This window comes from Talpa europaea, assembly GCF_964194135.1.
Source record: "Talpa europaea genome assembly, chromosome: 1".
Taxonomy (NCBI): Eukaryota; Metazoa; Chordata; class Mammalia; order Eulipotyphla; family Talpidae; genus Talpa; species Talpa europaea.
Window position 1 is genome coordinate 62390116 of NC_140073.1, and position 10130 is coordinate 62400245.

Here is a 10130-nt window from a genome sequence, read left to right on the forward strand (position 1 = left end):
AGACCTCTCCTGTCTTCCCGCTGCTCCCCTCAGCAGTGTATTTCAGTAGATCCCCCTGTTCTGCTCCCCTCTCTGTCTCTGGTGAACCCTCTCACCCCCCATACCTCTGGCCTATACCCCAGTTCTTGTATGCATAAATAAATCTTTTAAAAAAATAAGTGGATATATGGAAGATCTGGACAATAAAGTCAATAAGCTTGAGTGATTTCATTTTAGCTCACTGGGAGAATTTACAAAAATATACTAGACTGTGAAAGACGCCTCAATAAATTTCAAGGGTTTAACATGATATGGAACATGTCCTCTAGCCAAAGGCAGTGAAACTACAAATTAATAACAAAAAATGTTTTTAAAAACAATTTTATTTATTTTTTATTTATTTATGCATACAAGTTCTGGGGTACAGGCCGCAGATGTGGGGGGTGAGAGAATTCACCAGAGATAGAGTGGGGAGCAGAACAGGTCAACTGACTGAAATACACTGCTGAGGGGAGCAGCGGGCGAGACAGGAGAGGTCTGCTGCAATATGTGAGTCAGCTCCCTGCCTGGTGATCGAACTCATGCCACAGTGGCTGGCAATAGCTTAATAGCACAGAGACTTTAACCTCTGTGCCACCAGGGGGGCCCACAAAAAATGTTTTTTTCATATGCTTGCAAACTACCATATTACTGAAAAAATCATAAGAGGAATTAATACAATTAAGAAATAGTAAGAGCTGAATGTTAAATTGTAGAATATAGCTAAAACCCTGCATAGAAGGAAATTATATCTTTACCTATACTTATTGAGTAACAAAACAAAGTTTAAAGATATATATATATATATATCCATCCATCCATCATGGTTCTTCAGAGAACTAGAACCAACGTGTGTGTGTGTGTGTGTGTGTGTGTGTGTGTGTAAGAGGCTGATTTTAAGGTTGGTTCATATGATTGTGGGGGTTGGATTAGTCCAAAATCTGATGGGATTAGCTGGAGACTCAGGAATGAGTTTAGTTCAAAGAATTTCTGCTGGTAGAATTTCTTCTTGCTCAGGTCAGGTTAGGTTCCTTCTATTAAGGTCTTCAACTGATTGGATGGGGCTCACCCACATCTTTACTCAGTCTCCTGATTTATATATATTAATTTCCTCCAAGAATACTCTCCCAGGAAATATCCAAAATAATGCTTGACAAAATATCTAGGCACTATGTATGTCAGCTAAGTTGACACATAAAATTAACCAAAACAAAATGTTACAGGCTGAACTGTGTCCCCCCATAATTCATATGTTGAAGTCCTAACTCACAGAACCTCAGAAAGTGATCCTATTTGGAAATAGTGCTATTGCAGATGTAGTTAGCTAAGGCAATATAGGGGTAGGGTGTGCCCCTAATATTACTGTTGTTCTTATAAAAAGGGGAGCTTTGAACACAGAATTATCCAGAGGGAAGATGATGTGAGCACACAGGGAGAATGGCAGGTGAACATGAAGTCAGAGATCAAGGTGAGGACCACAAAGATCACCAGCAAATCAGCAGAAGCTGATAGAAATCACAGAACAGATTCTCTCTCAGAGCCAAGAGAAAGGAAGCCAATAGATTTGTGGTATTTTGTCACAGTTCTAGCAAATGTATACAGCAAGTGACATAATAATTTACTTAAGAAGCTAGAAAAATAGCACAAACCGAAAGAAATAAGAAGGAAGGAAATAAGGGGCAGTAATCAGTGCAACAATAGGAGGGGAAGTGATGAAAGGGAGACAAGAAACAACCCAAACTCCTGGTTTGAAAAGATTAAGGAGGGGGCAAACCTCTAGCAAAGACGAGTGGGGAGCGCAGATTAAAAAGAAAAAGAATGAAAATAGAGGGATTAGGAATTGTTTTATAAGCTAATATATTTGAAAATGTAGCTGGGGTAGATGTGTTCCTGAGAAAATACAAAATGGCCCTAGAAGAAAATCTAAGTGACAGTGGAGAACCACTCCTGCTCCCCCGCACTCTCCCTCCCCCCAGGCCTCCACCACGTTGTGCTCTGTGTGCTGAGTTGTATAAAATTTCTAAAGAACAGTCAGTTCCCATCTTCACCAAGTTTGTGCTGCAAAACAAACAAAAAAACACAAAACAGAGCAAAAGTCGCCCAGCTCTGTTTGTATTTATTGCCATGGTCACTTCCCCACTGGGGGCTGGGCGCTGGCCCCCAGACCTTCCCCAACCTTTGTTTCCTTGTCTAAGAACCTGGGATCCCACCCCCTGTGGCTTGAGTGGCTGAGGGGCAAACAAAATGAAACTTAGCAGGGTCTGGTGCCTGGAGGGCTGCGCTTAGGAAGTTTCTCCTCCCTCTTCCATCCTTATCCCTTTGAGCAAAGTCCAAGGCCGCTGGTGGCAGTTCTGAAACCTGGTAAAGAAGGGACATCTCCGGCAACCTGACAAGAGCTCAGTTCTCAGCAGAAGCACAGCTCTTGAAGCCCTGTGCTGGGCTCCAAGCAAGGGCTGGGGCTTTTGCCTCTTGGGGGAGCCTTGCCCCAACTGAGCTTGGGGGAGCATCCAGGGAAGGACAGATGTGAGGCTGCTAATTAACTGAGGCCTGCACGACCAGAGAGGGCTGGGAGGAGGTGGCAAGGCAGCAGGGGTGGAAGGAGTTGGTAGGGAAATGTCCACAATAGACAGGTCAAGTGTCAGGGCAGGAAAGGCTGTCTTGGGAGGTGGGCTCCAGGGGAGAGACCACAGGCCAGTCGCAGGCCATCTGAGGGGAGGCTGCTGATCACCTGCACTGCAACTGACCAAGCAGGCTTCTCATAGCCTGTTGCATTTTCATAAGGAGGAGGGGATCAGAAGTCTCCCTAAGATGTCCAAAGTCCTTGCTCTGTCCTATGTGACATGGAACCAGGCTGGAGGTGAGAAGTCCTCTGTGTGTGTGTGTGTGTGTGTCTAATTTGATTTGACTGGGCAGAGGCAGGGCTCTGCCATTATTTGGGATGGGTCAATCATTAGCTAACCTCTGCCTTGTCCCTTGGCAAGTGCCCCTCTGGCAGGTGCTATGCTAAGCCCAGCCTTGGCTGCAGCCCTGGGTGAGCTGCCTTGCAAAGCCCCACCCCACTTGCTTGATGGGGATGCACTGGGCTTGGATGTGGAGGGGGAGGCAGGTAGCAGCCTTTACCTTCTCCCATCAGATTTCCTCGGGGTAGGGGTTCTCTGCCTGTCCTGGTTTACAGCTGAATAAGCAAGCACACAGGGGACTAAAACAGTTGGAAAATGAATTTTCAAAGAATCTGTCAAGAGAAAGAAGACATTGACTTGACTTAAATGCATTGATCATTTTGCAACATATAAAAATCTTAAATCATTATGTTGTAAACCTGAAATGAACAGAATCTTATATGTCAACTATCACTCACTGCAAATACATAATAAAATGCTAACATGAGATAAGTAGGTTAAGATTGTAGATCTATTCACACTATTTATTTATTACTTATAAAGTGTTCTGTTATAATATTGGTAGACACTTTGTACAATTTGTACAAAAATGTATATGTCTGTTGCTGCAAATTGCATGAGTTTATCTTTTTTGATTGCTGAGTAATATTCCATTGTGTATATGTACCACATCTTCTTGATTCAGTCATCTATTTTTGGGCATTTGGGCTGTTTCCAAAGCTTAGCTATTATAAATAGTGCTGCTATACATAGGGGTGCAGGTGCCCTTTGGAATTAATGTTTCTGTGTCATTTGGGTAAATACCTAGGAGTGGAATTGCTGGATCATATGGAAGCTCTATCTTTAGTAGGTTGAGGAATCTCCACACAGCTCTCCATAGTGGTTGGACCAGTTTGCACTGCCACCAGCAGTGCAGGAGAGTTCCTTTTTCTCCACAACCTCGCCAACATTGTTGTTGTTAGTCTTTTTTAATATGTGCCATCCTCACTGGTGTAAGGTGGTATCTCATTGTGGTTTTGATTTGCATTTCCCTCATTACAAGTGATGTTGAACATTTTTTCATGGATGGAACTGGAAGGGATCATGCTCAGTGAAATAAGCCAGAAAGAAAAAGAAAAATACTGGATGGTCTCACTCATACCAGAAATTTAGAAAACCTAAATAAGGGACCAGGAAAAAGACTAATTATAATAAAGAAAAAATCAAAATCAACTATAAACTAGAGACACACTACAGGCGGTGGGGGGGATTAGGGTCAAAATTAGGGTCAAAATAAGGGGGGCGGAACCATATGGGGAATATAACCAAAATGAAAATGCATACATTGTGCAAAAATGAAAAAGGATGTAAGAATTATATAAAATAAAATATATTAATAAAAATGTCTGACATTTTCATATGTGTCAGTGAATTCTCAACTAACAACTGATTCTTTAACTGAGGATATTTTCAAATAATCAAGAACAAGATACGAAGAAAAAGTAGAATTATAATTTTTATTTTACTTATTTGTTTTAAAGATTTATTTTTATTTATTTATGCATGCAAGAACTGCAGTGTATGGGCCTCCCTTGGTGACGCAGGTGGTTGAGCGCAGCACTGTGAAGCTGTCCACAGCCTCTGCAGCGCTGGTTCTATCCCAGCTGGCCGGCGAAAATCCCACATGGCGCAGCAGACCTCTCCTGTCTCGCCCGCTGCTCCCCTCAGCAGTGTATTTCGTCAGTCTGCCTGTTCTGTTCCCCACTCTGTCTCTGGTGAATCCTCTCACCCTCCCGTGCATCTGGACTGTACCCTGGCTCTTATATAAATAAATAAATCTTTAAAAAAAAACAACTGCAGTGTAGGCCAGAGGTTCTGGGGGGGTGAGAGAAATCACCAGAGACAGAGTGGGGAGCAGATCAGGTGGAATGACTGAAATAAACTGCTGAGGGGAACAGCACGAAGACAAGAGAGGTCTGCTGCACCATGTGGGTTAGCTCCTTGGCCAGGAATCCAACTCAGGCCACAGTGGTGACAGTGCTGAGACTTACCCTCTAGACTACCAGAGAGGCCCAGTTTCCTCCTATTCCTAAAAATCAAAGCAAAACCAAACCTGGTACCTTCACATTACTAAAAGGTTGCCCCCGGATTCCTAAGGAATTTGAGGTGAAGACCTTGCCTTTGGATGCTTGCTAATCACTCCAGTGACTCATAAAGCAAGTCTCATGTGTTAGGCCAGGAAATAACATTACATAGCAGAGATTCCAGGCCACACGAGAAATCCCATCTGCCACCTGTTTTGTAGTAAAGTTTTATTAGAGGACTGCCAAGTTAGTAACAAGCCTAACCTAGCTGCAGAGAACCTCAATTGGGGGCCAGTCACCTCACCTAACTGTGTCACAGCACTCATCAAATCATCCCTTGCTTGGAAGGCAAGAAAGCCCAGATCACACAGTAACAGCAAGTTGGTGGCAGAGTTAGGTCTGAGTCCTAGTCCCTCTGGTTTCCAGTCAGTGTTCTTCCCCCTACAGCCACCTGATACCCCATTCAAGAGCATAAGGGTCAGACGTGGGTTCCACAAGACCCTTCATCAGACAGAATCACATTGTATGTGTCAAAAACCCCCAAAATTATACCTGCATGTGATTAAACAATCAAATAGTTTATAGAGGATAGAGCTACCATCTCATTCCTCTTCACTCATTCCTTTCTCTATCTATGCTGTTGCTTGAATTGCTTCTAGTGATCTTTCTCAAGACTTGCTAATTCTGCCTTCTCCAATGCCCAATCCTGTGAAAACTGCCTAGTGAGGGATTAATTTCAGTTAACAAACTTTTCCATTCTCGAATGTCCATATGTTTTTTCTTTGCATATTCCATTTCTGATAAAACTTCACCATCTTTTCACATAGTTTTCCTATTTTCTCTCCATCTCTTTAACATATTAGTATAGTTATTTTAAATCATTGTCAGCTTATTTCAGCATTTGGATCATCTGTGGGTCTACATCTGTTGGGTTTTTTCCTCTTGATTGTTGGTGTAGGGTAAAGAAAATGTCAGGCTTTTCTGCCCTCCCGCCATCAGGATAGATGATGGATCCTTGTCCTGAATGCATGCCTGATGGCGGCACCTGGAATAGGGTGTGGGCATAGGTAGATGGGACTCAGCTGAGCTAAGACTGTGCTTTTAAGGGCGGCGTCACGGGGATGCCAGCAGCAGCAGCAGAAGCCGCAGAAGCCACAAGAGAGGCTGAGAGAGAAGCAGAACGAACGCCAGAGAGCCCAGATAGAGTAAAGACTTGCTGGGAGGCTGCCAGCCTCCCAGCCCCTCAGCCAGCACCCCTGCCTGCCATATGCCTGGTGAACCCCAATAAAAGACCTGCAAAAAACCACTAAGGACTCTGACTCCTCCTTTACCCGGTCTGCATGGGATCAGAAAACCTGCACCGGTCCAGTCCTGGCCCTTACAGTTGGTTATACTTTCCTGTTTCTTTGCCTGTCCTGTAATCCTATTTACATAAAGGAAGCATAGCAACTGAGGATTGTATTTTTTTTCCTGTCAGAAAATGTTTCCCCTTTCTGGTTTAATCAAAAACTAATTTTGGACAAAAATGAACTGCAGCTTTAGTTGGAATTAGAGTCCCTCTGTTTTCAAATGTTTGATGGGGAGTGTAGGGTAAGGAAAAATGTCAGGCTTTTCTGCCCTCCCGCCATCAGGCTAGATGATGGATCCTTGCGGTCCTGAATGCATGCCTGATGCCAGCACCTGGAGTAGGGTTTGGGCATAAGTAGATGGGATTCACCTGGGCTAAGACTGTGCTTTTTAAGGGCGGCGTCACGGGGACACCAGCAGCAGCAGAAGCCGAAAGAGAAGCCGAGAGAGAAACAGAGAAGAAGCAGCAGAAGCAGAGAACGCCAGAGAGACCAGATAGAGTGAGGATTTGCTGGGGGCTGGGAGGACTGCCAGCTTCCCGGCCCCCCAGTACCCCTGCCTGCCGTATGCCTGGTGAACCCCAATAAAAGACCTGCAAAAACCCACTAAGGACTCTGACTTCTTTACTCGGTCTGCATGGGATCCTAGAAAACCTGCACTGGTCCAGTCCTGCCCCTACAATTGGCGTAAGTTGGCAAGATGATCCATGTAGATGGGTATTGGAACCCTCCGAAGACCTGGAGGGACTAAGGAGTAACAGACTGTGTGAGCCTGTGACGATGCTGGAGGCGCCATGGCGGCACAGAAGGTGGACACCGTCTGGGAGTTGCGGGATGAGACCTCAGCTGGAGGAGGAGATGCCTGAGGGGACCAGCCAATGACCCCTGAGGCAGCAGAATCATCGGGGAAAGAGGACCATGATTCGGAGCTCGCCAGTGCTGATGCAGGGAGAGGCCTGATGGACTTGGACCAATGAACTTGGACTGACAATCCCACCAGAAGGTGGAGGACCTTGGCAGGTGTAGGGTAAAGAAAATGTCAGACTTTTCTGCCCTTCCACCATCAGGATAGATGATGGATCCTTGTCCTGAAGGCATGCCTGATGGCGGGCACCTGGAATAGGGTGTGGGCATAGGTAGATGGGATTCAGCTGAGCTAAGACTGTGCTTTTTAAGGGCGGCGTCACAGGGACACCAGCAGCAGCAGTAGAAGCCGAAGCAGAAGCCGAAAGAGAAGCCGAGAAGCAGCAGAATGAACGCTAGAGAACCCAGATAGAGTGAAGACTTGCTGGGGGCTGGGAGACTTGCTGGGGGCTGGGAGGCCTGCCAGCCTGCCAGCCCCCCAGCCAGCACCCCTGCCTGCCATATGCCTGGTGAACCCCAATAAAAAACCTGCAAAACTACTGAGGACTCTGACTCCTCCTTTACCCGGTCTGCATGGGATCAGAAAACCTGCACTGTGGCCATTCCTGACTTTACAGCAGGTTATGTTTTTTTTGAGAATCTGGGGGTGGCCAGTGGGCCTTGATGGTCAAAAGCAGCCTGTGTATGCCCAGCAGCCAGGCAGAGGAGAAAAGCCAACTGAGAAGGCAAAAGTTGGTGCTGATGCTAAGTTGAGAAGCCCTGAGTGGCTGTTAAGCAGCCTGAGTATGCTGAAGCCCTGTGAGTCTCGTAAAATCACCTGTGGGTGATGCCCTGCTCATTCTTGAATGAGGGTGGGGAGCTGAGGAACCCGTCCTTGGGGGACGGGTGGGGAACGTGGCTTGGGGAGGAGCCCAAGCCGAATGTAGAGTTTGGATCCCCGACCCAGGTGCTTGTGCAGTGGGTTGGCCTGAGTGCCGGGGTCTGCGAATGGCATGGGTGGCTATGAAGGCCAAGTGTTGGAGTGACTGCAGACAGAAACCCTGAGGGTTGGTGATTACCCCCAACAGAAGAGAATCACCAATCCCAGAGTGAGTGCATCCTGGGGGTGGATGAGGTGTGTGGCTTGTAGCCGAGACTACAGCCAGAGAAGGCCAGGAAGCCTGATGGCTCCTGGTGTGTTACAGTAGATGCCATGAGTGGTTCCCCTCCCTCGTATGAAAAGTGCCCTCGGCAGCAGATTTGGTGGCTCATCTGCTGGTACCAATAATTGTCTTTTGCACTAGGTTGGGGCCATGCCTGGACTTACTTGTGTTCTGTTGTATTTTGTTATATTGTGATGTATTTGCTTTTGTGGGCCATGGCTGCATTGTTTATGTCACTAAGAAAATTGTATGTATATATGTAGATTATATGGCAGAAAACCCTGAGGGGGTGGACTGTAGGGTAAGGAAAAATGTCAGGCTTTTCTGCCCTCCCGCCATCAGGATAGATGATAGATCCTTGCGATCCTGAATGCATGCCTAATGGCGGGCACCTGGAGTAGGGTGTGGGCAAAGGTAGATGGGATTCACCTGGGCTAAGACTGCTTTTAAGGGCAGCGTCACGGGGACTCCAGCAGCAGCAGAAGCCGAAAGAGAAGCCGAGAGAGAAACAGAGAAGAAGCAGCAGAAGCAGAGAACGCCAGAGAGCCCAGATAGAGTGAGGATTTGCTGGGAGCTGGGAGGACTGCCAGCCTCCCAGCACCCCTGCCTGCCATATGCCTGGTGAACCCCAATAAAAGACCTGCAAAAACCACTAAGGACTCTGACTCCTCCTTTACTCTGTCTGCATGGGATCCTAGAAAACCTGCTCAGTGGTCAGTCCTGACTCTTACAGGGAGACACTCTGAGTTCTGGACTGAGAGAGCCTGACAGGTCTGCTTTGTCCACCCCAAAGATGCAGGAAATTGTTTTTCATCCTTTTACAGTTTAAATTTTGCTCTTCAGCATAAGGAGATGGAAGCATACCCCATGTTCATGGATGGGGGAAATGAATATAATAAAAATAACTGTCTTTCCTAAAATGATAAACAAATTCAACACAATTCCTATAAAAATTGTAACAATATTTTTCAAAGAAATTGAACAAAAATGTTGAAATTTATATGGAATCACAAAAGGCTTCAAATTGCAAAGCAACCTTAAGAAAAAAGGAGAGGAATGGGAAGATCATGTTACCTGACTTCAAACTTTACCATAAAGCAACAGTATTAAAACCAGCATGGTATTGGCATAAAAACAGACACAGGCACCAAAGGAACATAATCAAAAGTCCAGGAGTAAATTCTGTGCATATAGTAGCACCGAATCTGAAACACCATACAAAAAGGTAAATTCCAAATGGGTTAAAGACTGAATTATAAGACCTATAACAACAATAAAATACATAGAAAAAAACACTAGTGATACAATCCATGATTCAAATAATAAAGGGTTCTTTTTTTTTTTAAGTGACTCACCCCCCTATGGGAAAGGAATTAAAAGAGTAATAAACAACTGGAATTATCTCAAGTTAAGGAATCTCCTCTGATACCATCTTGGCGCTGTCCTCCCTTCTTTTTCTAATTTCCTTGGTAGAAGCTAGATTGATTTTAGATCTTTATTTTTGAATATGTGCATTCAGTGCTCTAAATTTCCCTTTGATACTATTTTCACAACATCCACAAATTTTGTTAAGTGGTGTTTTTATTTTCATTTATTTTTTAAATTTCTCAAGACAGTTTCATTGACCTATGTGCTATTTAGAAACATTTTGTTTAATTTCCAAATATTGCAGGGGTTTCCAGCAGCTAGCTTTCTACTATTTATTTCTTGTTTAATTCTATCATGGTCTGAAGGCTTGCTTTATATGGTTTCTATTATTTTAAACTTTTGTTAAAATATGTTTTATCTCCAAGAATG